Genomic DNA, 24,801 nt, shown 5'->3' on the forward strand with positions numbered 1-24,801 from the left:
TACATCGACTCAGCAGCAGTCCTTGTTAGTATAGTGGCCAGTATCTCCGCCTGTCACATGGAAGATTGCGCGGTTCGATTCCCAGACGGGGAGTTCCTGTTTTGTATGTCACGTTGAACCTTGAGCAGGGTTGCGGTTGCAACAACCAGTCCGGGAGAACAAGACCTCTATTCATCTTCTTCTCCAAGTGCTCAGCTGTGTTGTACAATCTGACAGTCCTTTGCTACCAAATCATTCCAGCCGTGGACAATGGACCTGACCAGGAAAATGACAGCTGTGGGATTTCAACCAGTGGCTCCTGAGTGAAAGGAGCCTTAATCTGGTGCTTTAGACCACTCATCCACACAACCCATAACATAAGAAACAGCTTGTCCTTCGAGCTGGACTTGAACCAACGACCTAAGGATGCCAGCTGGAACCACTACAGTTCTCCGCTCTTCCAACTGAGCTATCAAAGGTCTTGTTGCTTTGAGGCTAGTGAGTACGGCCGAGCGTTCAACGACGTCTCATTGCGGTTGTGGCTGAGAATGCCACTATTGACAGAATTTGGATTAGATAATCAAGTCTTGTGGTGGAGAGTCTCAGGTGGAGAGGTGTGACGTTTCTGATCGAATTCAGAGGTCATCAGTTGGTCCTGAAAACGGTCTTGGCACTTCTTTTCACGATGAAAGGTATGAAAACAGTCCTGTTGCATTGGCCGGGAATCGGACCCGGGTCTACCACGTGGATCGATCCTGGACTCATTTCTGTACTGGAAGCATTTAGATAGGAACTAATGTGATGTGTATCCGGTAGGACACATTAAGAGGTGACACGTTCCCTGGTCGAAGCATGTTAATAAAGCTTCAGGTGAAGACCTACATGAGCCTTCTTTATACACGTCCACACATCATAGCACATGGTGTCAGAAGTTAAGAAGCCCGTCTCAGGCAGAGATCGGAGGACGAAGTCGGGGAGAAGCAGCAGTCTTACCGCAAGCCGAAGTGAGAGGCTAAGAGGCTAAGTGCTAACGGCGCAACGAGAGGTCCGGAGGACAGCGCAACAATGATGGATTCCCTGTTTTCAATCAACCCACCCTAGACTGCACAGAGTGCTGGAGCGGCTCCAGCAGGAAGGGCTGACTCTCAACAACGATAAGTGTCAGTTTGCAGTAGAAAAAGTCATGTTCCTGGGTCACATCGTGACAGCACAGGGCATTGAAGCGGACCCTGGCAAAATCAAAGCGATTATGGAGATGCCTACACCTAAAGATACTGCAGACGTGAAGAGGTTTGTGGGAATGGTGAACTATGTCGGAAAGTTTTCCCCACGTGTTGCTGAGCTCACACAGCCACTAAGAGAGCTCCTCAAAGCAGACACCACTTGGGAATGGGGGGCAGCACAGCAGCGCGCCTTTGATGCACTTCGACAAGAACTGAGCTCACCCACTATCCTGGCTCAGTACTGTTTAAACAGAGAGACAAAAGTTGCGGCGGACGCATCCTCTTTTGGGCTAGGAGGAGTTTTGTCACAAAAACAACCAACTGGTGACTGGCGACCTGTGGCTTTTATTTCACACAGCATGACAAACGCAGAGCGCAGATATGCCCAAATAGAGAAAGAGGCACTTGCGCTGACTTGGGCGTGTGAACGATTCCAGTCTTACCTGGTAGGGATGGACTTTTTGATCCAGACAGATCATAAGCCTCTCATTTCTCTACTAGGCAGCAGGGCTCTTGATGACTTGCCACCTCGTATTCTCAGGTTCAGATTACGACTACTTCGCTTCACATATAAAATCGAACACGTTCCAGGAAAGAACTTAATCACAGCTGATGCATTGTCCAGAGGACCCATCCAAGCTCCGCCCACAATGCAGGACAAGCAGTTGGAAGAAGATGTGTGCGTGTCTGTCAACCAGATTTTGCAACAGCTGCCAGCAACAGAAAGTAAGCTTGCACAAATCAGACAGGCACAGGAAAAGGACAATACATGCAGAAAACTCAAACAGTTGATCCAAACCGGGTGGCCTGCCAGCAGGAAAGCTCTCCCACCTGAACTTCAAGAGTATTGGCAGTACCGCCAAGACCTGCTTGTTGCAGATGGACTATTAATGAAAAGCGAAAGGCTTGTTATTCCAGCCAGCATGCAGGAAGAAATGCTTAACATTATACATGAAGGTCACCAGGGCATGACAAAATGCATCGCGAGAGCACAGCAGTCCATATGGTGGCCTGGTTTAACCAAAAGGATCAAGCTCAAAGTTGAAAACTGCCCAGTGTGTGCGCAGGAGGTTCACAACACACCAGAGCCTCTCCTCACGACAGAACCACCTAACAGACCATGGCAGCGTGTGGCAGCAGATCTTTTCCAGTGGAATCGTGCCATGTACCTGTTAGCAATAGACTATTTTTCCCGATACATTGAAGTGGCCAATCTTACCTGAACTACTGCAGTCTCAGTGATTAACAAGATGAAAGCGATTTTTGCACGGCACGGGGTCCCGGAAACTCTTGTCACAGATAACGGCTCCCAATTTTCAGCAGCTGAATTTGCGGCATTTGCAAGGGACTATGACTTCAACCATGTGACTTCAAGTCCCCACTACCCTCAAAGTAATGGGGAGGCTGAGAGGGCTGTGAGGACTGTCAAATCTCTCCTGAAGAAGGGGGAGGATCCACACAAGGCTCTCATGGCGTACAGGGCCACACCCTTGGCTCATGGCTCGTCACCTGCACAGTTGCTGATGGGTCGTAACATCAGGACACCGCTGCCTGTCAGTCAGGAGAAACTTCAACCAAAATGGCCAAATCTTCAACTATTCCGGAGCAAAGACCAGGATCAGAAACACAAACAAGCTATCTGGTTCAACAAGAGACACAAAACACAAATAAAACAAGAGCTCAGACCAGGACAAAAGGTCTGGGTGAAGAACACCAACGACTCAGGAACAATCAGCAGTCCAGCCAACACCCCGCGGTCCTACAACATTGACATGCCATCGGGACATCTCAGGAGAAACAGATCTCACATCAGAGTGATTCCTGAGGGTGCCACAGTCACAAGATCGGGGCGAGTTGTTCACACTCTGCAGAGACTGGACTTATGATAAGATAGGACGCTGTGGTCCACAGGGCAGAATAATCCCTGCACAGCTTTGGGGGACCCAGGCAGTCACACCTGACCTCTAGACAGGTTCTGTGTCAAATTTGTTAAAAATGTTTATTAGAATTGTGACACTGTTAAAAGTAAAAAAAAAAAAAAAGAGGAAAGAAAAGGAAAAGTTGGTGCAATTTTGGCATATTGTAAAAGTACTTAAATGTTTATTGAATTTCATGTCTCATATGTTTATTATTAATGTTACAGAAATAAGAAGAGCTAAATAATAAGAAAAAGGTTCTGTGAAAAATAAATGGAAATATACACTCTAAGCTAAAGGGGGGAGATGTACTGGAAGCATTTAGATAGAAACTAATGTGATGTGTATCCGGTAGGACACATTAAGAGGTGACACGTTCCCTGGTCGAAGCATGTTAATAAAGCTTCAGGTGAAGACCTACATGAGCCTTCTTTATACACGTCCACACATCATAGCACAATTTCCGATCCCAACATCTCTTTTACAAAAGGCAAAGGCAAAACTCCTAGAAGACTGCGGGCATTGATCCAACAACAAGACAAGACAAGGTGATACCTATGGCTGTATTTGGCCTAGATATCGGGATTGGGGCCCGGGTTAGTGTTTGGTACTTGGGAACATTTAATCACAAAAAACAAAAGAGATTTTGGAGAATGCGGGCATTGATCCCGCTACCTCTCACATGCGAAGCGAGCGCTCTACCATTTGAGCTAATTCCCCTGCTGTTGCAGCGTTGGCAGAGAAGGTCCAGTCTTATAACTATTTTGGTTCCTCTGCTGGACTACGTCAAAGCGACACAGTCTCTGCCTTTCTGAGTGCAGACCTAAAGCAGTCCCTGGTGGTCTAGTGGCTAGGATTCGGAGCTTTCACCGCTGCGGCAGGGGTTCAATTCCCGGTCAGGGAATTGACATTTGGATAGGTTTTGACTGGAGATAGAGTCGCCAGATGGTCAACCTCCCACCTGTAGGCGAACTCGTCGTCCACAGTACCGAGGCCATGTCGGCGAAGACGGCAGTACCCTTCCCCCACTTTAGGCCCCGACTGAAAAAGCAGAACCCACCATCGCAGCTAAAATAGCCCACGTTGGACTGAAGTTCTAAAGGTCCTCACAATAAACCTCACTCCTCCTGATGGTCGTTACGTCTTTCAATAATGGGGCGTTCAAATGTGGATTTTCAAAAGTAACAAAGACAATCCATCTGCAACCTGGTCAACGGACACGTAAACAGTGCAGGTACACTGCTTTGTGCGGCTCCTTTTCAGTGTCCTCCATTGTCAGCGAACCTCACAAGGTCACAGTTTTTTCCTGATCAGGGCACCGTTTTAGGTTGTGTGGATGAGTGGTCTAAATCACCAGATTAAGGCTCCTTTTGCTCAGGGGGCACTGGTTGTTGCACAATTTTCCACAGGAAAGAAATCTTGACGATGTATCACCAAAAGTGCTGAACCGCCCACTGTGGGGCTGAAACTAGCGCACAAGGAATAACTTGTTTAAGTACACCTTTTGGACCTCGATGAGCCATCAAGAAGTCAACCTTTGTTGGTTCAATTCTCCCATTCACCATGAGGATGTGTGCTGGCTTAGTGCATATGCAGAATCGTGTAACCATGTTTGGTGTGTTTGAGGGGGTATAGCTCAGTGGTAGAGCATTTGACTGCAGATCAAGCGGTCTCCGGTTCAAATCCGGATGCCCCCTGATGCACTCCTTTGGTTTAAGAATAGTCTAAGAGTACATGAATGCATGGCTCATAATAGCAACAACTTCGGTGTAATATAACTCAAGATTCTTTCCCTTTTTGCATGGCTCCTTTCTACATTCTTCACACTGACATGAAATTTCTGCAGTGGCTTTTGTCCAATTTCCTCGCGGGTGACACAGCCCCCCCCCCCCCCCCATGTCTAACAGAAAGTCCAGCCGCACCACAAAACAAAGCAACAGCATTGGCAGAGAAATCTTCTGGCATACTGTACTTGTCCTTGCAGAGATGAAGAGGCCCTGGTCCCGAAATGTCCACCTCCAAGATGGACTGAGGTCTTAAACTACCCACATGGACAAGCCAAATATCTTCTGGACAAAAAGAGTTCATGGTCAGACACGACAAAGGTTGACCGAACATGAAACTTTTGATCTGAGTGTCCGGGATTCAAGTCCCTGTTCAGGTGACCAGGTCTGAGGTCCACTTGCAAACGCCTCCTTTTTGCCACGCAAAAGGTCCCCAGTTCGAAACTTTCAAGTCCTTCTTTTACAAAGAAAATCAAGGTGACAAATGGGAACAAGGATATGTGCTTGATCTCTGAAGGGACTTGAACTCTTGACCCTCAGATTAAAAGTCTGATGCCCTACGAAGTGAGCCGCCAGGGCCTTTGGTCAGAAGACTTGTTTTTGTGTATTTGGAATGAAATGTTTTCTGCATGTTGAACAATTTTCAACATGAAAGATAGCTTTCAGATGTATCAATAAAAGTGCTAAACCGCCCAATGTGGGGCTCAAACCCACGACCATGAGATTAAGAGTCTCATGCTCTACCGACTGAGCTAAGCAGGCCTTTTTCTGCTTGAGATATGATTTTTTGTTCTGTTTTTATTGATGTGGCCATCCTGATGTTCGATCAATTCCACAACTGACCTAGTTTCTCAGGGGACAGAAGGCGCAAAACCTGGAGGGTCAGGATGGCCGAGCGGTCGAAGGCGCTGCATTCAGGTTGCAGTCTCTAATGAGGCGTGGGTTCGAATCCCACTTCTGACAGCTTCTTACATCTCTAAGTGGCGTCACCCAGTAAACCAGGGGTGCTTTTCAACATGACCGCTGCTGAAAAGTGTACAAAGCTATTGCATCCTGGGGTCTTGCGTTTCTCCGGAAAACACTCTTTGTACTTCAACATGACCTCGGATGAAAAGTATGAAAACCAGAGTCATGGAAATACCAGAAGAGGACTGCTGGAATTGAACAAACGAGCCCCTCTTTGCTAGGCTTGTAATTTGACCAACTATCTTTTCCCTGCCTCCTTCTGGATCTTGCAGGTCACTGGGAAGATATTCGGCTCAAAGGACCATTTGGTCCCGAACATGAAACTTTTGATCTGAGTATCCGGGATTCAAGTCCCTGTTCAGGTGACAAGGTCTGAGGTCCACTTGCAAACGCCTCATTTTGCCCTCAAAATACAAGAACAACACCTTGGTACTTTATGGAAAATACATGAGGAGCCGGGCTTTTAACTGGAACTAGAAAGCCTTGTGGCCCCGCTTTGTCAGAAGTGGGATTTGAACCCACGCCTCATTAGAGACTGCAACCTGAATGCAGCGCCTTCGACCGCTCGGCCATCCTGACCCTCCAGGTCTCACTCCTTCTGTTCCATGAGAAACTAGGTTAGCTGTGGAATTGATCAAACATCAGGATGGCCACATCAATAAAAACTGATATCTAGAGCAGCAAAAGGCCCGATTAGCTCAGTCGGTAGAGCATGAGACTCTTAATCTCATGGCCGTGGGTTCGAGCCCCAAGTTGGGCAATTCAGCAGTTTTATTGATACATCTGAAAGATATCTTTCCTGTTGAAAAGTGTTCAACATGCAGAAAACATTTCATTCCAAATACATAAAAACAAGTCTTTTGACCAAAGGCCTGGGGACTCACTTCGTAGGGCATCAGACATTAAATCTGAGTGTTCAAGTCCCTTCAGAGATCAAGCACATGTCCTTGTTCCTATTTGTCACCTTGACTTTTTTTGTAAAAGAAGGACTTCAAAGGCCATGTTTCCACCCAGTTTCGAACTGGGGACCTTTTGCGTGTTAGGCAAATGTGATAACCACTACACTATGGAAACCCATAGGAAGGGGCTTTTAAGGGGACTGGTGAAGTCACAAAGCAGTTGCCAAACAATGAAACACGACGATGTGTCCAAAGTGGGGGCAGATTGACAATTGTCCAAATAGACAAAGATGTTTCTTTTATAGGGAAAATTGTTCCAGAAATTATGGGCTTTTCTTCAACAAACCAAGACATCACAAGAAAGAAATGAAAGAAACACCTTAGTCACCCTCGGGGTCACTTTGATATCTCGGTGGACTCAACTTGTGCCCTTGGAGTCAATGGTTTGTAAATAGGCTTGTAACCCCCTCTAACCTTGTCTGGATGGCTGGATGTCTGGCCTTTTGAACAATGAAGTTAAGGTCCTTTCAGCCAGCCAATAAGCCTTTTCAAACTATTTGCCAAGTCGCAACATAAACAGGGCTTGTTCTGAAAACCGGGCTTGAACCAGGTACCTTTAGAACTTCAGTCTAACTTTCTCCTAAGTTTCAGCTTCTGAGGTGGTGTTCTGCTTTTTCAGTCGTGGGTAAAAGTGGGGGCAGGGTGAAGCTGTGTCTGTGCCACGTATGTTGCTGTGTACCTGGTCCAGTGTGTTCTCATCTTGGGTTGGAATGTCCCCATGTCCCCATGTTTTTATGTGCAGTGACAGCAGTTCACAGATAGCGCTGAAAGATGACCCGAACCGTTCGACCGAGGACCAAGACAAATCCTATCTCCACTCAAAACCTAACCAAATGTCAGTTCCCTGACCGGGAATCGAACAACGGCCGCGGTGGTGAGAGCACCAAGTCCCAGCCACTAGACAACGAAAGGCAGAGACTGTGTCGCTTTGACGTACTCCAGCAAAGGAACCAAAATAGTTATGAGATTGGACCTTCTCTGCCAATGCTGCATCAGCAGGGGAATTAGCTCAAATGGTAGAGCGCTCGCTTAGCATGTGAGAGGTAGCGGGATCAATGCCCGCATTCTCCATAAACTCCTTTGTTTTTTTGATGAAATGTTCCCACGTAGCGAATACTAATCCGGGCCCCAATCCCGATATCTAGGCCAAACACAGCCATAGGTATCACCCTAAACCCAGTCCTAACTGCATTCTCACCTCTAGCACCTTGTCTTGTCTTGTTGTGGGATCAATGCCCGCAATCTTCAAGGAGTTCTTTGCCTTTTGTAGAAGAGATGTTGGGATTGGATCTACCCCTTAGCATCAGACAAATACCCCAAACCAGGGGAATTACCTCAAATGGTAAAGTGCCTGCTTAGCATGCGAGAAGTAGCAGAGTCGATACCCGCATTCTCCAAGGAATCCTTTGTATTTTGAAAAAGAGATGTGGGATCAGAAATGAGTCCAGGATCTATCCCTCAGCGTCAGACAAATACCCCAAACCTAATCCTGGCCGCGTTCTCTAGATTAGTCTCTTATAATGGAATAGTGAAGAAGCCCAGTACTTGATTTTTTGTTCCCAAGTAGCGCATCAAGGTGACCCCAACCATTCCACCGAGGCCGAAGACAAATCCTACCTCCAGTCAAAACCTATCCAAATGTCAATTCCCTGAACGGAAATCAAACCCGGACCACAGCGGTGAGAGCACCGAATCCTAGCCACTAGACCACCAGGGACTGCTTTTGGTCTGCACTCAGAAAGGCAGAGACTGTGTCGCTTCTCTTTGGCCTTCTCGGTGTTGAGGATGAGGGAGCAGAAGTCTTCTGGCATTTTGGACTTGACCACAGGAGGAGGATAAAAGAGATTGGTTTCACATTTAATACTTCTCCTCACCGCCTGAACAAGGACTTAAATCCTGGACCCTCAGATTAAAAGTCTGATGCTCTACCAACTGAGCTATCCAGGCCCTTGATAAATAAGGACAACTCAAGGAAGACAGAATCTTCTGGCATACTGTACTTGTCCTTGCAGAGATGAAAAGGCCCCGGTCCCGAAATGTCCACCCCCAAGATGGACTGAGGTCTTAAACTACCCACATGGACAATCCAAATATCTTCTGGACAAAAAGAGTTTGTCGTCAGACAAGACAAAGGTTGAGCCAGTTACCTGAACATGAAACTTTTGATCAACAACAAGACAAGACAAGGTGATACCTATGGCTGTATTTGGCCTAGATATCGGGATTGGGGCCCGGGTTAGTGTTTGGTACTTGGGAACATTTAATCACAAAAAACAAAAGAGATTCTGGAGAATGCGGGCATTGACCCCGGTACCTCTCACATGCGAAGCAAGCGCTCTACCATTTGAGCTAATTCCCCTGCTGTTGCAGTGTTGGCAGAGAAGGTCCAGTCTCAGAACTATTTTGGTTCCTTTGCTGGAGTACGTCAAAGCGACACAGTCTCTGCCTTTCGGAGTGCAGCCATGATGCAGTCCCCGGGTGGTGGTAAAGTACCGCCGGTGGCGGTGAGGGCACGGGCAGATGCCAGCGTATCCAGAGGAGCTCAGCAGCTGTGTACCGGATCGGTTCTGCCATTGGGTGGTGGCAGAACGACAGGAAGTCCAGAAAAGAGCAGACCAGGTAACGCAGGAAAAACACTTCAGCTCACACAGAGTGCTAACACAATAGTCATAGTTAGGCCATATTGAGGCAATAGAACCATAAATCACTTAAAAGTTACGGGTAGCGGCAGCCAGTCGCGCCAGCGTTCACTCAACCGGAAATGTAACTCCTGTTTGTAACTTGGGAACATTTAATCACAAAAAACAAAAGAGGTTTTAAGAGAATGCGGGCATTGATCCCACTACCTCTCACATGCAAAGCGAGCGCTCTCCCATTTGAGCTAATTCCCCTGCTGTTGCAGCATTGGCAGAGAAATGAAGAGGCCCTGGTGCCGAAATGTCCACCTCCAAGATGGACTGAGGTCTTAAACTACCCACATGGACAAGCCAAATATCTTCTGGACAAAAAGAGTTCATGGTTAGACACGACAAAGGTTGAGCCGGTCACCCGAACATGAAACTTTTGATCTGAGTGTCCGGGATTCAAGTCCCTGTTCAGGTGACCAGGTCTGAGGTCCACTTGCAAATGCCTCCTTTTTGCCCTCAATATACGAGGGCAACAGGACAATCCCTTGGTACTCTATGGAAACTACATGAGGAGCCTGGCTTTTAACTGGAACTGGAAAGACTTGTGGCCCCGCACACAAACCAAGTATCTTCTGATCAGCTGATCCTTGACATCAGCTGTCACAGACATTGCCGTCGTTTGGGGACCTCATCCAGATCCATGGTTATCACTGATTTGTAGATTAAGTCAATAAGTCATCATACTCTTACTGTTAAAGGAAGACACAGTCCAAACACTCGATTGCTGCAGGGCAAGTAGGTTCCACCAAGACTTGAACTTGGATCACTGGATTCAGAGGCCAGAGTGCTAACCATTACACCATGGAACCCTTTGTTTTGGATGTGACTGGCACCTTCTGGCGAAACAATGGAGGCTTTGCAAACCAGGACACCAACTTTACTCTTTGATGAGCGCAAAGTATTTTGGGGTACAATCCAGGGGTCTTGTGCTCTCACGGAAATGGCTGTCCTTTTCCAACAGGAGTTGAGATGAAACGTAGTCAAATAGACACTCAATCAGAATTTCTCCGTTTGCCAATTTCAGACTGCGTGACAAAGACTCAAGTCCAACTCCATCGACAGGGAAGCGGAGGTCCTTCAGACAAGATGGCATTGCCATTCTTTCCTGGCAGACATAACATAAGCAAAAGGCTTGTCCTTCGAGCCGGACATGAACCAGCGACCTAAGGATGCCAGCTTGAACCACTACAGTCCTCCGCTCTTCCAACTGAGCTATCGAAGGTCTTGTTGCTTTGAGGCTAGTGAGTACGGCCAAGTGTTCAACGGCGTCTCATTGCGGTTGTGGCTGAGAATGCCACTATTGACAGAATTTGGATTACATAATCAAGTCTTGTGGTGGAGAGTGTCAGGTGGAGAGTCTCAGGTGGAGAGGTGTGACGTTTCTGATCGAATTCAGAGGTCATCAGTTGGTCCTGAAAACGGTCTTGGCACTTCTTTTCATGATAAAAGGTATGAAAACAGCCCTGTTGCATTGGCCGGGAATCGGACCCGGGTCTACCATGTGGATTCATCCTGGACTCATTTCCGATCCTAACCTCTCTTTTACAAAAGGCAAAGAACTCCGAGAAGACTGCGGGCATTGATCTGGCTTCCTCTCACATGCGAAGCGAGCGCTCTACCATTTGAGCTAATTCCCCTGCTGTTGCAGCGTTGGCAGAGAAGGTCCAGTCTTATAACTATTTTGGTTCCTTTGCTTTGACTACGTCAAAGTGACACAGTCTCTTCCTTTCTGAGTGCAGACCGAAAGCAGTCCCTGGTGGTCTAGTGGCTAGGATTCGGCGCTTTCACCGCTGCGGCCCGGGTTCAATTCCCGGTCAGGGAATTGACATTTGGATAGGTTTTGACTGGAGATAGAGTCGCCAGATGGTCAACCTCCCACCTGTAGGCGAACTCGTCGTCCACAGTACCGAGGCCATGTCGGCGAAGACGGCAGTACCCTTCCCCCACTTTAGGCCCCGACTGAAAAAGCAGAACCCACCATCGCAGCTAAAATAGCCCACTTGGGAGAGCGTTGGACTGAAGTTCTAAAGGTCCTCACAATAAACCTCACTCCTCCTGATGGTCGTTACGTCTTTCAATAATGGGGCGTTCAAATGTGGATTTTCAAAAGGAACAAAGACAATCCATCTGCAACCTGGTCAACAGACACGTAAACAGTGCAGGTACACTGCTTTGTGCGGCTCCTTTTCAGTGTCCTCCATTGTCAGCGAACCTCACAAGGTCACAGTTTTTTCCTGATCAGGGCACCATTTTAGGTTGTGTGGATGAGTGGTCTAAATCACAAGATTAAGGCTCCTTTTGCTCAGGGGGCACTGGTTGTTGCACAATTTTCCACAGGAAAGAAATCTTGACGATGTATCACCAAAAGTGCTGAACCGCCCACTGTGGGGCTGAACCTAGCGCACAAGGAATAACTTGTTTAAGTACACCTTTTGGACCTCGATGACCCATCAAGAAGTCAACCTTTGTTGGTTCAATTCTCCCATTCACCATGAGGATGTGTGCTGGTTTAGTGCATATGCAGAATCGTGTAACCATGTTTGGTGTGTTTGAGGGGGTATAGCTCAGTGGTAGAGCATTTGACTGCAGATCAAGCGGTCTCCGGTTCAAATCCAGATGCCCCCTGATGCACTCCTATGGTTTAAGAATAGTCTATGAGTACATGAATGCATGGCTCATAATAGCAACAACTTCGGTGTAATATAACTCGAGATTGTTTCCCTTTTTGCATGGCTCCTTTCTACATTCTTCACACTGACATGAAATTTCTGCAGTGGCTTTTGTCCATTTCCTCGCGGGTGACACAGCCCCCCCCCATGTCTAACAGAAAGTCCAGCCGCACCACAAAACAAAGCAACAGCATTGGCAGAGAAATCTTCTGGCATACTGTACTTGTCCTTGCAGAGATGAAGAGGCCGTGGTCCCCAAATGTCCACCTCCAAGATGGACTGAGGTCTTAAACTACCCACATGGACAAGCCAAATATCTTCTGGACAAAAAGAGTTCATGGTCAGACACGACAAAGGTTGACCGAACATGAAACTTTTGATCTGAGTGTCCGGGATTCAAGTCCCTGTTCAGGTGACCAGGTCTGAGGTCCACTTGCAAACGCCTCCTTTTTGCCACGCAAAAGGTCCCCAGTTCGAAACTTTCAAGTCCTTCTTTTACAAAGAAAATCAAGGTGACAAATGGGAACAAGGATATGTGCTTGATCTCTGAAGGGACTTGAACTCTTGACCCTCAGATTAAAAGTCTGATGCCCTACGAAGTGAGGCCTTTGGTCAGAAGACTTGTTTTTGTGTATTTGGAATGAAATGTTTTCTGCATGTTGAACAATTTTCAACATGAAAGATAGCTTTCAGATGTATCAATAAAAGTGCTGAATCGCCCAATGTGGGGCTCGAACAAACGACCATGAGATTAAGAGTCTCATGCTCTACCGACTGAGCTAACCAGGCCTTTTTCTGCTTGAGATATGATTTTTTGTTCTGTTTTTATTGATGTGGCCATCCTGATGTTCGATCAATTCCACAACTGACCTAGTTTCTCAGGGGACAGAAGGCGCAAAACCTGGAGGGTCAGAGTGGCCGAGCGGTCGAAGGCGCTGCATTCAGGTTGCAGTCTCTAATGAGGCGTGGGTTCGAATCCCACTTCTGACAGCTTCTTACATCTCTAAGTGGCGTCACCCAGTAAACCAGGGGTGCTTTTCAACATGACCGCTGCTGAAAAGTGTACAAAGCTATTGCATCATGGGGTCTTGCGTTTCTCCGGAAAACACTCTTTGTACTTCAACATGACCTCGGATGAAAAGTATGAAAACCAGAGTCATGGAAATACCAGAAGAGGACTGCTGGAATTGAACAAACGAGCCCCTCTTTGCTAGGCTTGTAATTTGACCAACTATCTTTTCCCCTCCTCTGCTGAGTGTCCACTGAATGGAGGTGGCTGTTCTCGCGGGGACATCAATTAGTTAAATTAGTTGTATCACTGGTTGAAATCCCACAGCTGGCATTTTCCTGGTCAGGTCCATTATCCACGACTGGAATGACTTGGCAGCAAAGGACTGTCAGATTGTACAACACAGCTGAGCACTTGGAGAAAAAGATTGAGAGACCTGCACTGGTGTCAGCAGAGTGGCGCAGAGGACGGGTGCTGGGCCCATAACCCAGAGATCGATGGATGGAAACCATCCTCAGCTATGGCTGCACTGTTTACGTGTCCGTTGACCAGGTTGCAGATGGATTGTCTTTGTTCCTTTTGAAAACCCACATTTTAACACCTCATTTATGAAAGACGTAGCAACCATCAGGAGGTAGACCGGGATTCGATTGGTGGACTTGGAATTGTTTTCATGTGTTTCACATAAAATCCAGCACTCAGCATGTTCAACTTTGACATCTGCCCACAAGTTCAAGTCTTGGTGGAACCAACTTGCCCTGCAGCAATCAAGTGTTTGGGCTGTGTCTTGCTTTATCAGTATGATTACTCATTTATTTGTAGATTTGAATTTTCAAATACAAATCAGTGGTAACCGTGGATCAGGATGAGTTCCCAAATGACGCCAATGTCTGTGACAGCTGATGTCAAGGATAATGTACCATTCTGAGGGCAGAAAGGAGGCGTTTGCAAGTCTTGTGACCAAAGTCTTGCTCAGTTCGCAGAGCATCAGACTTTTAATCTGAGGATGGTCTTGTTGACTCCAAATGAGTCTTAATTAGTGTTTTGGTGTTGCAGAAACTGTGGCAGCCTTTTTGTGCACCGGCGGGAATGAACTCAAAGGACAGAGCGCTTGCTTTACATGCAGGAGATAGTGGGTTTGATACCCATATTCTCCAAATGGTATGTTATGGCTTTTTCTTGCCAACAAAAGCGTTCTTGATCTCCGACATTGTACCTTATACTTTGATTGATTGCATGTGTGAGAGAGCTGACTGTTAGAATAAAATGTAAATTCAACTATTATAGTGTTAAGTTATCACCCTTATATCCATTTGCTTAGACAATAGACAATAGTCTTGAGTGTTTTGAAGCAGCATTCCAAGACGCTGACCAGCTACTCCCAACACCACTAATCTTGCAGGTGCCTGGGAATGCCAGCAGCAACCTTGAAGAAGTTTCATCATACAAAATGTGCCAAGATAAGAACACATGCACAAAAGTAATTATTCTCACATACACACACACACATAGACAACAAGTACAGCTTGTGCAACTGCTTGCTTCCCCCTCCCCTTAGAGTTGCACAACCATGTATTAGGGACCTCCTAAAGAAAATAAAGACGAGCATGAATGGCATACTCAGAGTGGAGCGGCATGTCACTGGGTATGTTGTTTCACTCTCCTTGCTGCGAGAAACTTTGAATATTGTTGTCTGTCTCTTCTGTATTTAAGTGTTTTTACAAGTGTGGAGTTTGAGGAGTTTGAACCTGACACTGACAATCATCCCTCTCTGATCAGGTGTATGCTCCACCTACACACTGCCATGTTTCCCATTTGTGTATATAGCTGGCTTTTGTTATTTACCCATACATCCTGGTTAGTACTTTAATTATATTTGTTTGCCATTTAAGTTGTTTCATGGAAGTGGTTTCAGGGAAGCGGAAGTCCTTCAGACAAGACGGTATTGCCATTCTTTCCTGGCAGACATAACATAAGAAACAGCTTGTCCTTCGAGCCGGACTTGAACCAGCGACCTAAGGAAGCCAACTTAAACCTCTACAGTCCTCCGCGCTTCCAACTGAGATATCGAAGCTCTTGTGGTTTTGGGGCAAATGAGTACAGCCAAGCGTTTGACGGCGTCTTCACTGTGTACTGCTTTCCTTTCCTGAGATGCCGGATGGTGGTCCAGAATCTCTTCGAAGCCGTCCGGAAGTCCTTCTCCATGGCTTCTCCAAACTCCTCCCATGTCAGAGTTATTGCCTCAGCGAATGCCAAAGCCGCGGACCGCTTGGCTTGTCGGTTCCTGTCAGCTGAAGTCCCATGAGCCAAAAAGGCCCAATAGAACTCCTTCAGCTTGACGGCATCCCTCACCAATGGCATCCACCTTAGGGCCACAGCCGCCTCGACAATGGAGGCACAGAACATCCCTGCCTCCTTCTGGATCTTGCAGGTCACTGGGAAGATATTCGGCTCAAAGGACCATTTGGTCCCGAACATGAAACTTTTGATCTGAGTGTCCGGGATTCAAGTCCCTGTTCAGGTGACAAGGTCTGAGGTCCACTTGCAAACGCCTCATTTTGCCCTCAAAATACAAGGACAACAGGACAACACCTTGGTACTTTATGGAAAATACATGAGGAGCCGGGCTTTTAACTGGAACTAGAAAGACTTGTGGCCCCGCTTTGTCAGAAGTGGGATTTGAACCCACGCCTCATTAGAGACTGCAACCTGAATGCAGCGCCTTCGACCGCTCGGCCATCCTGACCCTCCAGGTCTCACTCCTTCTGTTCCATGAGAAACTAGGTTAGCTGTGGAATTGATCAAACATCAGGATGGCCACATCAATAAAAACTGATATCTAGAGCAGCAAAAGGCCCGATTAGCTCAGTCGATAGAGCATGAGACTCTTAATCTCATGGCTGTGGGTTCGAGCCCCAAGTTGGGTGATTCAGCAGTTTTATTGATACATCTGAAAGATATCTTTCCTGTTGAAAAGTGTTCAACATGCAGAAAACATTTCATTCCAAATACATAAAAACAAGTCTTTTGACCAAAGGCCTGGGGACTCACTTCGTAGGGCATCAGACATTAAATCTGAGTGTTCAAGTCCCTTCAGAGATCAAGCACATGTCCTTGTTCCTATTTGTCACCTTGACTTTTTTTTGTAAAAGAAGGACTTCAAAGGCCATGTTTCCACCCAGTTTCGAACTGGGGACCTTTTGCATGTTAAGCAAATGTGATAACCACTACACTATGGAAACCCGAAGGAAGGGGCTTTTAAGGGGACTGGTGAAGTCACAAAGCAGTTGCCAAACAATGAAACACGACGATGTGTCCAAAGTGGGGGCAGATTGACAATTGTCCAAATAGACAAAGATGTTTCTTTTGTAGGGAAAATTGTTCCAGAAATTATGGGCTTTTCTTCAACAAACCAAGACATCACAAGAAAGAAATGAAAGAAACACCTTAGTCACCCTCGGGGTCACTTTGATATCTCGGTGGACTCAACTTGTGCCCTTGGAGTCAATGGTTTGTAAATAGGCTTGTAACCCCCTCTAACCTTGTCTGGATGGCTGGATGTCTGGCCTTTTGAAGAATGAAGTTAAGGTCCTTTCAGCCAGCCAATAAGCCTTTTCAAACTATTTGCCAAGTCGCAACATAAACAGGGATTGTTCTGAAAACCGGGCTTGAACCAGGGACCTTTAGAACTTCAGTCTAACTTTCTCCTAAGTGAGTATTTCAGCTTCTGAGGTGGTGTTCTGCTTTTTCAGTCGTGGGGAAAAGTGGGGGCAGGGTGAAGCTGTGTCTGTGCCACGTATGTTGCTGTGTACCTGGTCCAGTGTGTTCTCATCTTGGGTTGGAATGTCCCCATGTCCCCATGTTTTTATGTGCAGTGACAGCAGTTCACAGATAGCGCTGAAAGATGACCCGAACCGTTCGACCGAGGACCAAGACAAATCCTATCTCCACTCAAAACCTAACCAAATGTCAGTTCCCTGACCGGGAATCGAACAACGGCCGCGGTGGTGAGAGCACCAAGTCCCAGCCACTAGACAACGAAAGGCAGAGACTGTGTCGCTTTGACGTACTCCAGCAAAGGAACCAAAATAGTTATGAGATTGGACCTTCTCTGCCAATGCTGCATCAGCAGGGGAATTAGCTCAAATGGTAGAGCGCTGGCTTAGCATGTGAGAGGTAGCGGGATCAATGCCCGCATTCTCCATAAACTCCTTTGTTTTTTTGATGAAATGTTCCCACGTAGCGAATACTAATCCGGGCCCCAATCCCGATATCTAGGCCAAACACAGCCATAGGTATCACCCTAAACCCAGTCCTAACTGCATTCTCCCCTCTAGCACCTTGTCTTGTCTTGTTGTGGGATCAATGCCCGCAATCTTCAAGGAGTTCTTTGCCTTTTGTAGAAGAGATGTTGGGATTGGATCTACCCCTTAGCATCAGACAAATACCCCAAACCAGGGGAATTACCTCAAATGGTAAAGTGCCTGCTTAGCATGCGAGAAGTAGCAGAGTCGATACCCGCATTCTCCAAGGAATCCTTTGTATTTTGTAAAAGAGATGCGGGATCGGAAATGAGTCCAGGATCTATCCCTCAGCGTCAGACAAATACCCCAAACCTAATCCTGGCCACGTTCTCTAGATTAGTCTCTTATAATGGAATAGTGAAGAAGCCCAGTACTTGATTTTTTGTTCCCAAGTAGCGCATCAAGGTGACCCCAACCATTCCACTGAGGCCGAAGACAAATCCTACCTCCAGTCAAAACCTATCCAAATGTCAATTCCCTGAACGGAAATCAAACCCGGACCACAGCGGTGAGAGCACCGAATCCTAGCCACTAGACCACCAGGGACTGCTTTTGGTCTGCACTCAGAAAGGCAGAGACTGTGTCGCTTCTCTTTGGCCTTCTCGGTGTTGAGGATGAGGGAGCAGAAGTCTTCTGGCATTTTGGACTTGACCACAGGAGGAGGATAAAAGAGATTGGTTTCACATTTAATACTTCTCCTCACCGCCTGAACAAGGACTTAAATCCTGGACCCTCAGATTAAAAGTCTGATGCTCTACCAACTGAGCTATCCAGGCCCTTGATAAATAAGGACAACTCAAGGAAGACAGAATCTTCTGGCATACTGTACTTGTCCTTGCAGAGATGAAAAGGCCCCGGTCCCGAAATGTCCACCCCCAAGATGGACTGAGGTCTTAAACTACCCACATGGACAATCCAAATATCTTCTGGACAAAAAGAGTTTGTCGTCAGACAAGACAAAGGTTGAGCCAGTTACCTGAACATGAAACTTTTGATCAACAACAAGACAAGACAAGGTGATACCTATGGCTGTATTTGGCCTAGATATCGGGATTGGGGCCCGGGTTAGTGTTTGGTACTTGGGAACATTTAATCACAAAAAACAAAAGAGATTCTGGAGAATGCGGGCATTGACCTCTCACATGCGAAGCAAGCGCTCTACCATTTGAGCTAATTCCCCTGCTGTTGCAGTGTTGGCAGAGAAGGTCCAGTCTCAGAACTATTTTGGTTCCTTTGCTGGAGTACGTCAAAGCGACACAGTCTCTGCCTTTCGGAGTGCAGCCATGATGCAGTCCCCGGGTGGTGGTAAAGTACCGCCGGTGGCGGTGAGGGCACGGGCAGATGCCAGCGTATCCAGAGGAGCTCAGCAGCTGTGTACCGGATCGGTTCTGCCATTGGGTGGTGGCAGAACGACAGGAAGTCCAGAAAAGAGCAGACCAGGTAACGCAGGAAAAACACTTCAGCTCACACAGAGTGCTAACACAATAGTCATAGTTAGGCCATATTGAGGCAATAGAACCATAAATCACTTAAAAGTTACGGGTAGCGGCAGCCAGTCGCGCCAGCGTTCACTCAACCGGAAATGTAACTCCTGTTTGTAACTTGGGAACATTTAATCACAAAAAACAAAAGAGGTTTTAAGAGAATGCGGGCATTGATCCCACTACCTCTCACATGCAAAGCGAGCGCTCTCCCATTTGAGCTAATTCCCCTGCTGTTGCAGCATTGGCAGAGAAATGAAGAGGCTCTGGTGCCGAAATGTCCACCTCCAAGATGGACTGAGGTCTTAAACTACCCACATGGACAAGCCAAATATCTTCTGGACAAAAAGAGTTCATGGTTAGACACGACAAAGGTTGAGCCGGTCACCCGAACATGAAACTTTTGATCTGAGTGTCCGGGATTCAAGTCCCTGTTCAGGTGACCAGGTCTGAGGTCCACTTGCAAATGCCTCCTTTTTGCCCTCAATATACGAGGGCAACAGGACAATCCCTTGGTACTCTATGGAAACTACATGAGGAGCCTGGCTTTTAACTGGAACTGGAAAGACTTGTGGCCCCGCACACAAACCAAGTATCTTCTGATCAGCTGATCCTTGACATCAGCTGTCACAGACATTGCCGTCGTTTGGGGACCTCATCCAGATCCATGGTTATCACTGATTTGTAGATTAAGTCAATAAGTCATCATACTCTTACTGTTAAAGGAAGACACAGTCCAAACACTCGATTGCTGCAGGGCAAGTAGGTTCCACCAAGACTTGAACTTGGATCACTGGATTCAGAGGCCAGAGTGCTAACCATTACACCATGGAACCCTTTGTTTTGGATGTGACTGGCACCTTCTGGCGAAACAATGGAGGCTTTGCAAACCAGGACACCAACTTTACTCTTTGATGAGCGCAAAGTATTTTGGGGTACAATCCAGGGGTCTTGTGCTCTCACGGAAATGGCTGTCCTTTTCCAACAGGAGTTGAGATGAAATGTATTCAAATAGACAAACTGCATTGATCACTCAATCAGAATTTCTCCGTTTGCCAATTTCAGACTGCGTGACAAAGACTCAAGTCCAACTCCATCGACAGGGAAGCGGAGGTCCTTCAGACAAGATGGCATTGCCATTCTTTCCTGGCAGACATAACATAAGCAAAAGGCTTGTCCTTCGAGCCGGACATGAACCAGCGACCTAAGGATGCCAGCTTGAACCACTACAGTCCTCCGCTCTTCCAACTGAGCTATCGAAGGTCTTGTTGCTTTGAGGCTAGTGAGTACGGCCAAGTGTTCAACGGCGTCTCATTGCGGTTGTGGCTGAGAATGCCACTATTGACAGAATTTGGATTACATAATCAAGTCTTGTGGTGGAGAGTGTCAGGTGGAGAGTCTCAGGTGGAGAGGTGTGACGTTTCTGATCGAATTCAGAGGTCATCAGTTGGTCCTGAAAACGGTCTTGGCACTTCTTTTCATGATAAAAGGTATGAAAACAGCCCTGTTGCATTGGCCGGGAATCGGACCCGGGTCTACCATGTGGATTCATCCTGGACTCATTTCCGATCCTAACCTCTCTTTTACAAAAGGCAAAGAACTCCGAGAAGACTGCGGGCATTGATCTGGCTTCCTCTCACATGCGAAGCGAGCGCTCTACCATTTGAGCTAATTCCCCTGCTGTTGCAGCGTTGGCAGAGAAGGTCCAGTCTTATAACTATTTTGGTTCCTTTGCTTTGACTACGTCAAAGTGACACAGTCTCTTCCTTTCTGAGTGCAGACCGAAAGCAGTCCCTGGTGGTCTAGTGGCTAGGATTCGGCGCTTTCACCGCTGCGGCCCGGGTTCAATTCCCGGTCAGGGAATTGACATTTGGATAGGTTTTGACTGGAGATAGAGTCGCCAGATGGTCAACCTCCCACCTGTAGGCAAACTCGTCGTCCACAGTACCGAGGCCATGTCGGCGAAGACGGCAGTACCCTTCCCCCACTTTAGGCCCCGACTGAAAAAGCAGAACCCACCATCGCAGCTAAAATAGCCCACTTGGGAGAGCGTTGGACTGAAGTTCTAAAGGTCCTCACAATAAACCTCACTCCTCCTGATGGTCGTTACGTCTTTCAATAATGGGGCGTTCAAATGTGGATTTTCAAAAGGAACAAAGACAATCCATCTGCAACCTGGTCAACAGACACGTAAACAGTGCAGGTACACTGCTTTGTGCGGCTCCTTTTCAGTGTCCTCCATTGTCAGCGAACCTCACAAGGTCACAGTTTTTTCCTGATCAGGGCACCATTTTAGGTTGTGTGGATGAGTGGTCTAAATCACCAGATTAAGGCTCCTTTTGCTCAGGGGGCACTGGTTGTTGCACAATTTTCCAAAGGAAAGAAATCTTGACGATGTATCACCAAAAGTGCTGAACCGCCCACTGTGGGGCTGAACCTAGCGCACAAGGAATAACTTGTTTAAGTACACCTTTTGGACCTCGATGACCCATCAAGAAGTCAACCTTTGTTGGTTCAATTCTCCCATTCACCATGAGGATGTGTGCTGGTTTAGTGCATATGCAGAATCGTGTAACCATGTTTGGTGTGTTTGAGGGGGTATAGCTCAGTGGTAGAGCATTTGACTGCAGATCAAGCGGTCTCCGGTTCAAATCCAGATGCCCCCTGATGCACTCCTATGGTTTAAGAATAGTCTATGAGTACATGAATGCATGGCTCATAATAGCAACAACTTCGGTGTAATATAACTCGAGATTGTTTCCCTTTTTGCATGGCTCCTTTCTACATTCTTCACACTGACATGAAATTTCTGCAGTGGCTTTTGTCCATTTCCTCGCGGGTGACACAGCCCCCCCCCATGTCTAACAGAAAGTCCAGCCGCACCACAAAACAAAGCAACAGCATTGGCAGAGAAATCTTCTGGCATACTGTACTTGTCCTTGCAGAGATGAAGAGGCCGTGGTCCCCAAATGTCCACCTCCAAGATGGACTGAGGTCTTAAACTACCCACATGGACAAGCCAAATATCTTCTGGACAAAAAGAGTTCATGGTCAGACACGACAAAGGTTGACCGAACATGAAACTTTTGATCTGAGTGTCCGGGATTCAAGTCCCTGTTCAGGTGACCAGGTCTGAGGTCCACTTGCAAACGCCTCCTTTTTGCCACGCAAAAGGTCCCCAGTTCGAAACTTTCAAGTCCTTCTTTTACAAAGAAAATCAAGGTGACAAATGGGAACAAGGATATGTGCTTGATCTCTGAAGGGACTTGAACTCTTGACCCTCAGATTAAAAGTCTGATGCCCTACGAAGTGAGGCCTTTGGTCAGAAGACTTGTTTTTGTGTATTTGGAATGAAATGTTTTCTGCATGTTGAACAATTTTCAACATGAAAGATAGCTTTCAGATGTATCAATAAAAGTGCTGAATCGCCCAATGTGGGGCTCGAACAAACGACCATGAGATTAAGAGTCTCATGCTCTACCGACTGAGCTAACCAGGCCTTTTTCTGCTTGAGATATGATTTTTTGTTCTGTTTTTATTGATGTGGCCATCCTGATGTTCGATCAATTCCACAACTGACCTAGTTTCTCAGGGGACAGAAGGCGCAAAACCTGGAGGGTCAGAGTGGCCGAGCGGTCGAAGGCGCTGCATTCAGGTTGCAGTCTCTAATGAGGCGTGGGTTCGAATCCCACTTCTGACAGCTTCTTACATCTCTAAGTGGCGTCACCCAGTAAACCAGGGGTGCTTTTCAACATGACCGCTGCTGAAAAGTGTACAAAGCTATTGCATCATGGGGTCTTGCGTTTCTCCGGAAAACACTCTTTGTACTTCAACATGACCTCGGATGAAAAGTATGAAAACCAGAGTCATGGAAATACCAGAAGAGGACTGCTGGAATTGAACAAACGAGCCCCTCTTTGCTAGGCTTGTAATTTGACCAACTATCTTTTCCCCTCCTCTGCTGAGTGTCCACTGAATGGAGGTGGCTGTTCTCGCGGGGACATCAATTAGTTAAATTAGTTGTATCACTGGTTGAAATCCCACAGCTGGCATTTTCCTGGTCAGGTCCATTATCCACGACTGGAATGACTTGGCAGCAAAGGACTGTCAGATTGTACAACACAGCTGAGCACTTGGAGAAAAAGATTGAGAGACCTGCACTGGTGTCAGCAGAGTGGCGCAGAGGACGGGTGCTGGGCCCATAACCCAGAGATCGATGGATGGAAACCATCCTCAGCTATGGCTGCACTGTTTACGTGTCCGTTGACCAGGTTGCAGATGGATTGTCTTTGTTCCTTTTGAAAATCCACATTTTAACACCTCATTTATGAAAGACGTAGCAACCATCAGGAGGTAGACCGGGATTCGATTGGTGGACTTGGAATTGTTTTCATGTGTTTCACATAAAATCCAGCACTCAGCATGTTCAACTTTGACATCTGCCCACAAGTTCAAGTCTTGGTGGAACCAACTTGCCCTGCAGCAATCAAGTGTTTGGGCTGTGTCTTGCTTTATCAGTATGATTACTCATTTATTTGTAGATTTGAATTTTCAAATACAAATCAGTGGTAACCGTGGATCAGGATGAGTTCCCAAATGACGCCAATGTCTGTGACAGCTGATGTCAAGGATAATGTACCATTCTGAGGGCAGAAAGGAGGCGTTTGCAAGTCTTGTGACCAAAGTCTTGCTCAGTTCGCAGAGCATCAGACTTTTAATCTGAGGATGGTCTTGTTGACTCCAAATGAGTCTTAATTAGTGTTTTGGTGTTGCAGAAACTGTGGCAGCCTTTTTGTGCACCGGCGGGAATGAACTCAAAGGACAGAGCGCTTGCTTTACATGCAGGAGATAGTGGGTTTGATACCCATATTCTCCAAATGGTATGTTATGGCTTTTTCTTGCCAACAAAAGCGTTCTTGATCTCCGACATTGTACCTTATACTTTGATTGATTGCATGTGTGAGAGAGCTGACTGTTAGAATAAAATGTAAATTCAACTATTATAGTGTTAAGTTATCACCCTTATATCCATTTGCTTAGACAATAGACAATAGTCTTGAGTGTTTTGAAGCAGCATTCCAAGACGCTGACCAGCTACTCCCAACACCACTAATCTTGCAGGTGCCTGGGAATGCCAGCAGCAACCTTGAAGAAGTTTCATCATACAAAATGTGCCAAGATAAGAACACATGCACAAAAGTAATTATTCTCACATACACACACACACATAGACAACAAGTACAGCTTGTGCAACTGCTTGCTTCCCCCTCCCCTTAGAGTTGCACAACCATGTATTAGGGACCTCCTAAAGAAAATAAAGACGAGCATGAATGGCATACTCAGAGTGGAGCGGCATGTCACTGGGTATGTTGTTTCACTCTCCTTGCTGCGAGAAACTTTGAATATTGTTGTCTGTCTCTTCTGTATTTAAGTGTTTTTACAAGTGTGGAGTTTGAGGAGTTTGAACCTGACACTGACAATCATCCCTCTCTGATCAGGTGTATGCTCCACCTACACACTGCCATGTTTCCCATTTGTGTATATAGCTGGCTTTTGTTATTTACCCATACATCCTGGTTAGTACTTTAATTATATTTGTTTGCCATTTAAGTTGTTTCATTGCCACTTTAGTTAGTTTTCATATAGAGGTCATTGGTTTGATTCCTAATTTCTCATCAGTTTCTCCTTTCTTTGGAGAAGGCGATTGGTCGGGGCACAAGCATGGAGGCGCGCCCATGGGAGAGCAGGCTAGAGGCTGATCACCTTGATTGGACTCTCCCAAGTGTCACCTGGAGGAGGGGGGGTCCTTGACATCAGCTGATCC

General features: G+C 46.6%; 16 non-coding genes across 16 annotated transcripts; 8 read left to right on the top strand and 8 right to left on the bottom strand.

Annotated features, from left to right (window-relative positions):
* Positions 1–371: 371 nt before the first annotated feature.
* trnay-gua (transfer RNA tyrosine (anticodon GUA)) lies at positions 372–458 on the bottom strand. The gene is given in 2 exon segments: positions 372–407; positions 422–458. It is a non-coding gene; the product is annotated as a tRNA-Tyr (tRNA).
* A 4,285-nt stretch (positions 459–4,743) lies between these two features.
* Positions 4,744–4,815, top strand: trnac-gca (transfer RNA cysteine (anticodon GCA)). The gene has a single exon. It is a non-coding gene; the product is annotated as a tRNA-Cys (tRNA).
* A 776-nt stretch (positions 4,816–5,591) lies between these two features.
* Positions 5,592–5,664, bottom strand: trnak-cuu (transfer RNA lysine (anticodon CUU)). The gene has a single exon. It is a non-coding gene; the product is annotated as a tRNA-Lys (tRNA).
* A 119-nt stretch (positions 5,665–5,783) lies between these two features.
* trnal-cag (transfer RNA leucine (anticodon CAG)) lies at positions 5,784–5,865 on the top strand. The gene has a single exon. It is a non-coding gene; the product is annotated as a tRNA-Leu (tRNA).
* A 500-nt stretch (positions 5,866–6,365) lies between these two features.
* trnal-cag (transfer RNA leucine (anticodon CAG)) lies at positions 6,366–6,447 on the bottom strand. The gene has a single exon. It is a non-coding gene; the product is annotated as a tRNA-Leu (tRNA).
* A 422-nt stretch (positions 6,448–6,869) lies between these two features.
* trnav-aac (transfer RNA valine (anticodon AAC)) lies at positions 6,870–6,942 on the bottom strand. Its single transcript has one exon. It is a non-coding gene; the product is annotated as a tRNA-Val (tRNA).
* A 3,707-nt stretch (positions 6,943–10,649) lies between these two features.
* Positions 10,650–10,736, bottom strand: trnay-gua (transfer RNA tyrosine (anticodon GUA)). The gene is given in 2 exon segments: positions 10,650–10,685; positions 10,700–10,736. It is a non-coding gene; the product is annotated as a tRNA-Tyr (tRNA).
* A 528-nt stretch (positions 10,737–11,264) lies between these two features.
* On the top strand, positions 11,265–11,336 carry trnae-uuc (transfer RNA glutamic acid (anticodon UUC)). Its single transcript has one exon. It is a non-coding gene; the product is annotated as a tRNA-Glu (tRNA).
* Positions 11,337–12,067: 731 nt separating this feature from the next.
* Positions 12,068–12,139, top strand: trnac-gca (transfer RNA cysteine (anticodon GCA)). The gene has a single exon. It is a non-coding gene; the product is annotated as a tRNA-Cys (tRNA).
* A 952-nt stretch (positions 12,140–13,091) lies between these two features.
* On the top strand, positions 13,092–13,173 carry trnal-cag (transfer RNA leucine (anticodon CAG)). The gene has a single exon. It is a non-coding gene; the product is annotated as a tRNA-Leu (tRNA).
* Positions 13,174–15,856: 2,683 nt separating this feature from the next.
* Positions 15,857–15,938, bottom strand: trnal-cag (transfer RNA leucine (anticodon CAG)). The gene has a single exon. It is a non-coding gene; the product is annotated as a tRNA-Leu (tRNA).
* Positions 15,939–16,361: 423 nt separating this feature from the next.
* On the bottom strand, positions 16,362–16,434 carry trnav-aac (transfer RNA valine (anticodon AAC)). The gene has a single exon. It is a non-coding gene; the product is annotated as a tRNA-Val (tRNA).
* Positions 16,435–20,153: 3,719 nt separating this feature from the next.
* trnay-gua (transfer RNA tyrosine (anticodon GUA)) lies at positions 20,154–20,240 on the bottom strand. Its single transcript is given in 2 exon segments — positions 20,154–20,189; positions 20,204–20,240. It is a non-coding gene; the product is annotated as a tRNA-Tyr (tRNA).
* Positions 20,241–20,768: 528 nt separating this feature from the next.
* Positions 20,769–20,840, top strand: trnae-uuc (transfer RNA glutamic acid (anticodon UUC)). Its single transcript has one exon. It is a non-coding gene; the product is annotated as a tRNA-Glu (tRNA).
* A 731-nt stretch (positions 20,841–21,571) lies between these two features.
* Positions 21,572–21,643, top strand: trnac-gca (transfer RNA cysteine (anticodon GCA)). The gene has a single exon. It is a non-coding gene; the product is annotated as a tRNA-Cys (tRNA).
* Positions 21,644–22,595: 952 nt separating this feature from the next.
* Positions 22,596–22,677, top strand: trnal-cag (transfer RNA leucine (anticodon CAG)). The gene has a single exon. It is a non-coding gene; the product is annotated as a tRNA-Leu (tRNA).
* The last annotated feature ends 2,124 nt before the right edge of the window (positions 22,678–24,801 follow it).

This window comes from Doryrhamphus excisus, linkage group LG6, assembly GCF_037039965.1.
Source record: "Doryrhamphus excisus strain RoL-2023G ecotype Guam linkage group LG6, RoL_Dexc_Guam_v1.1, whole genome shotgun sequence".
NCBI lineage: Eukaryota > Metazoa > Chordata > Actinopteri > Syngnathiformes > Syngnathidae > Doryrhamphus > Doryrhamphus excisus.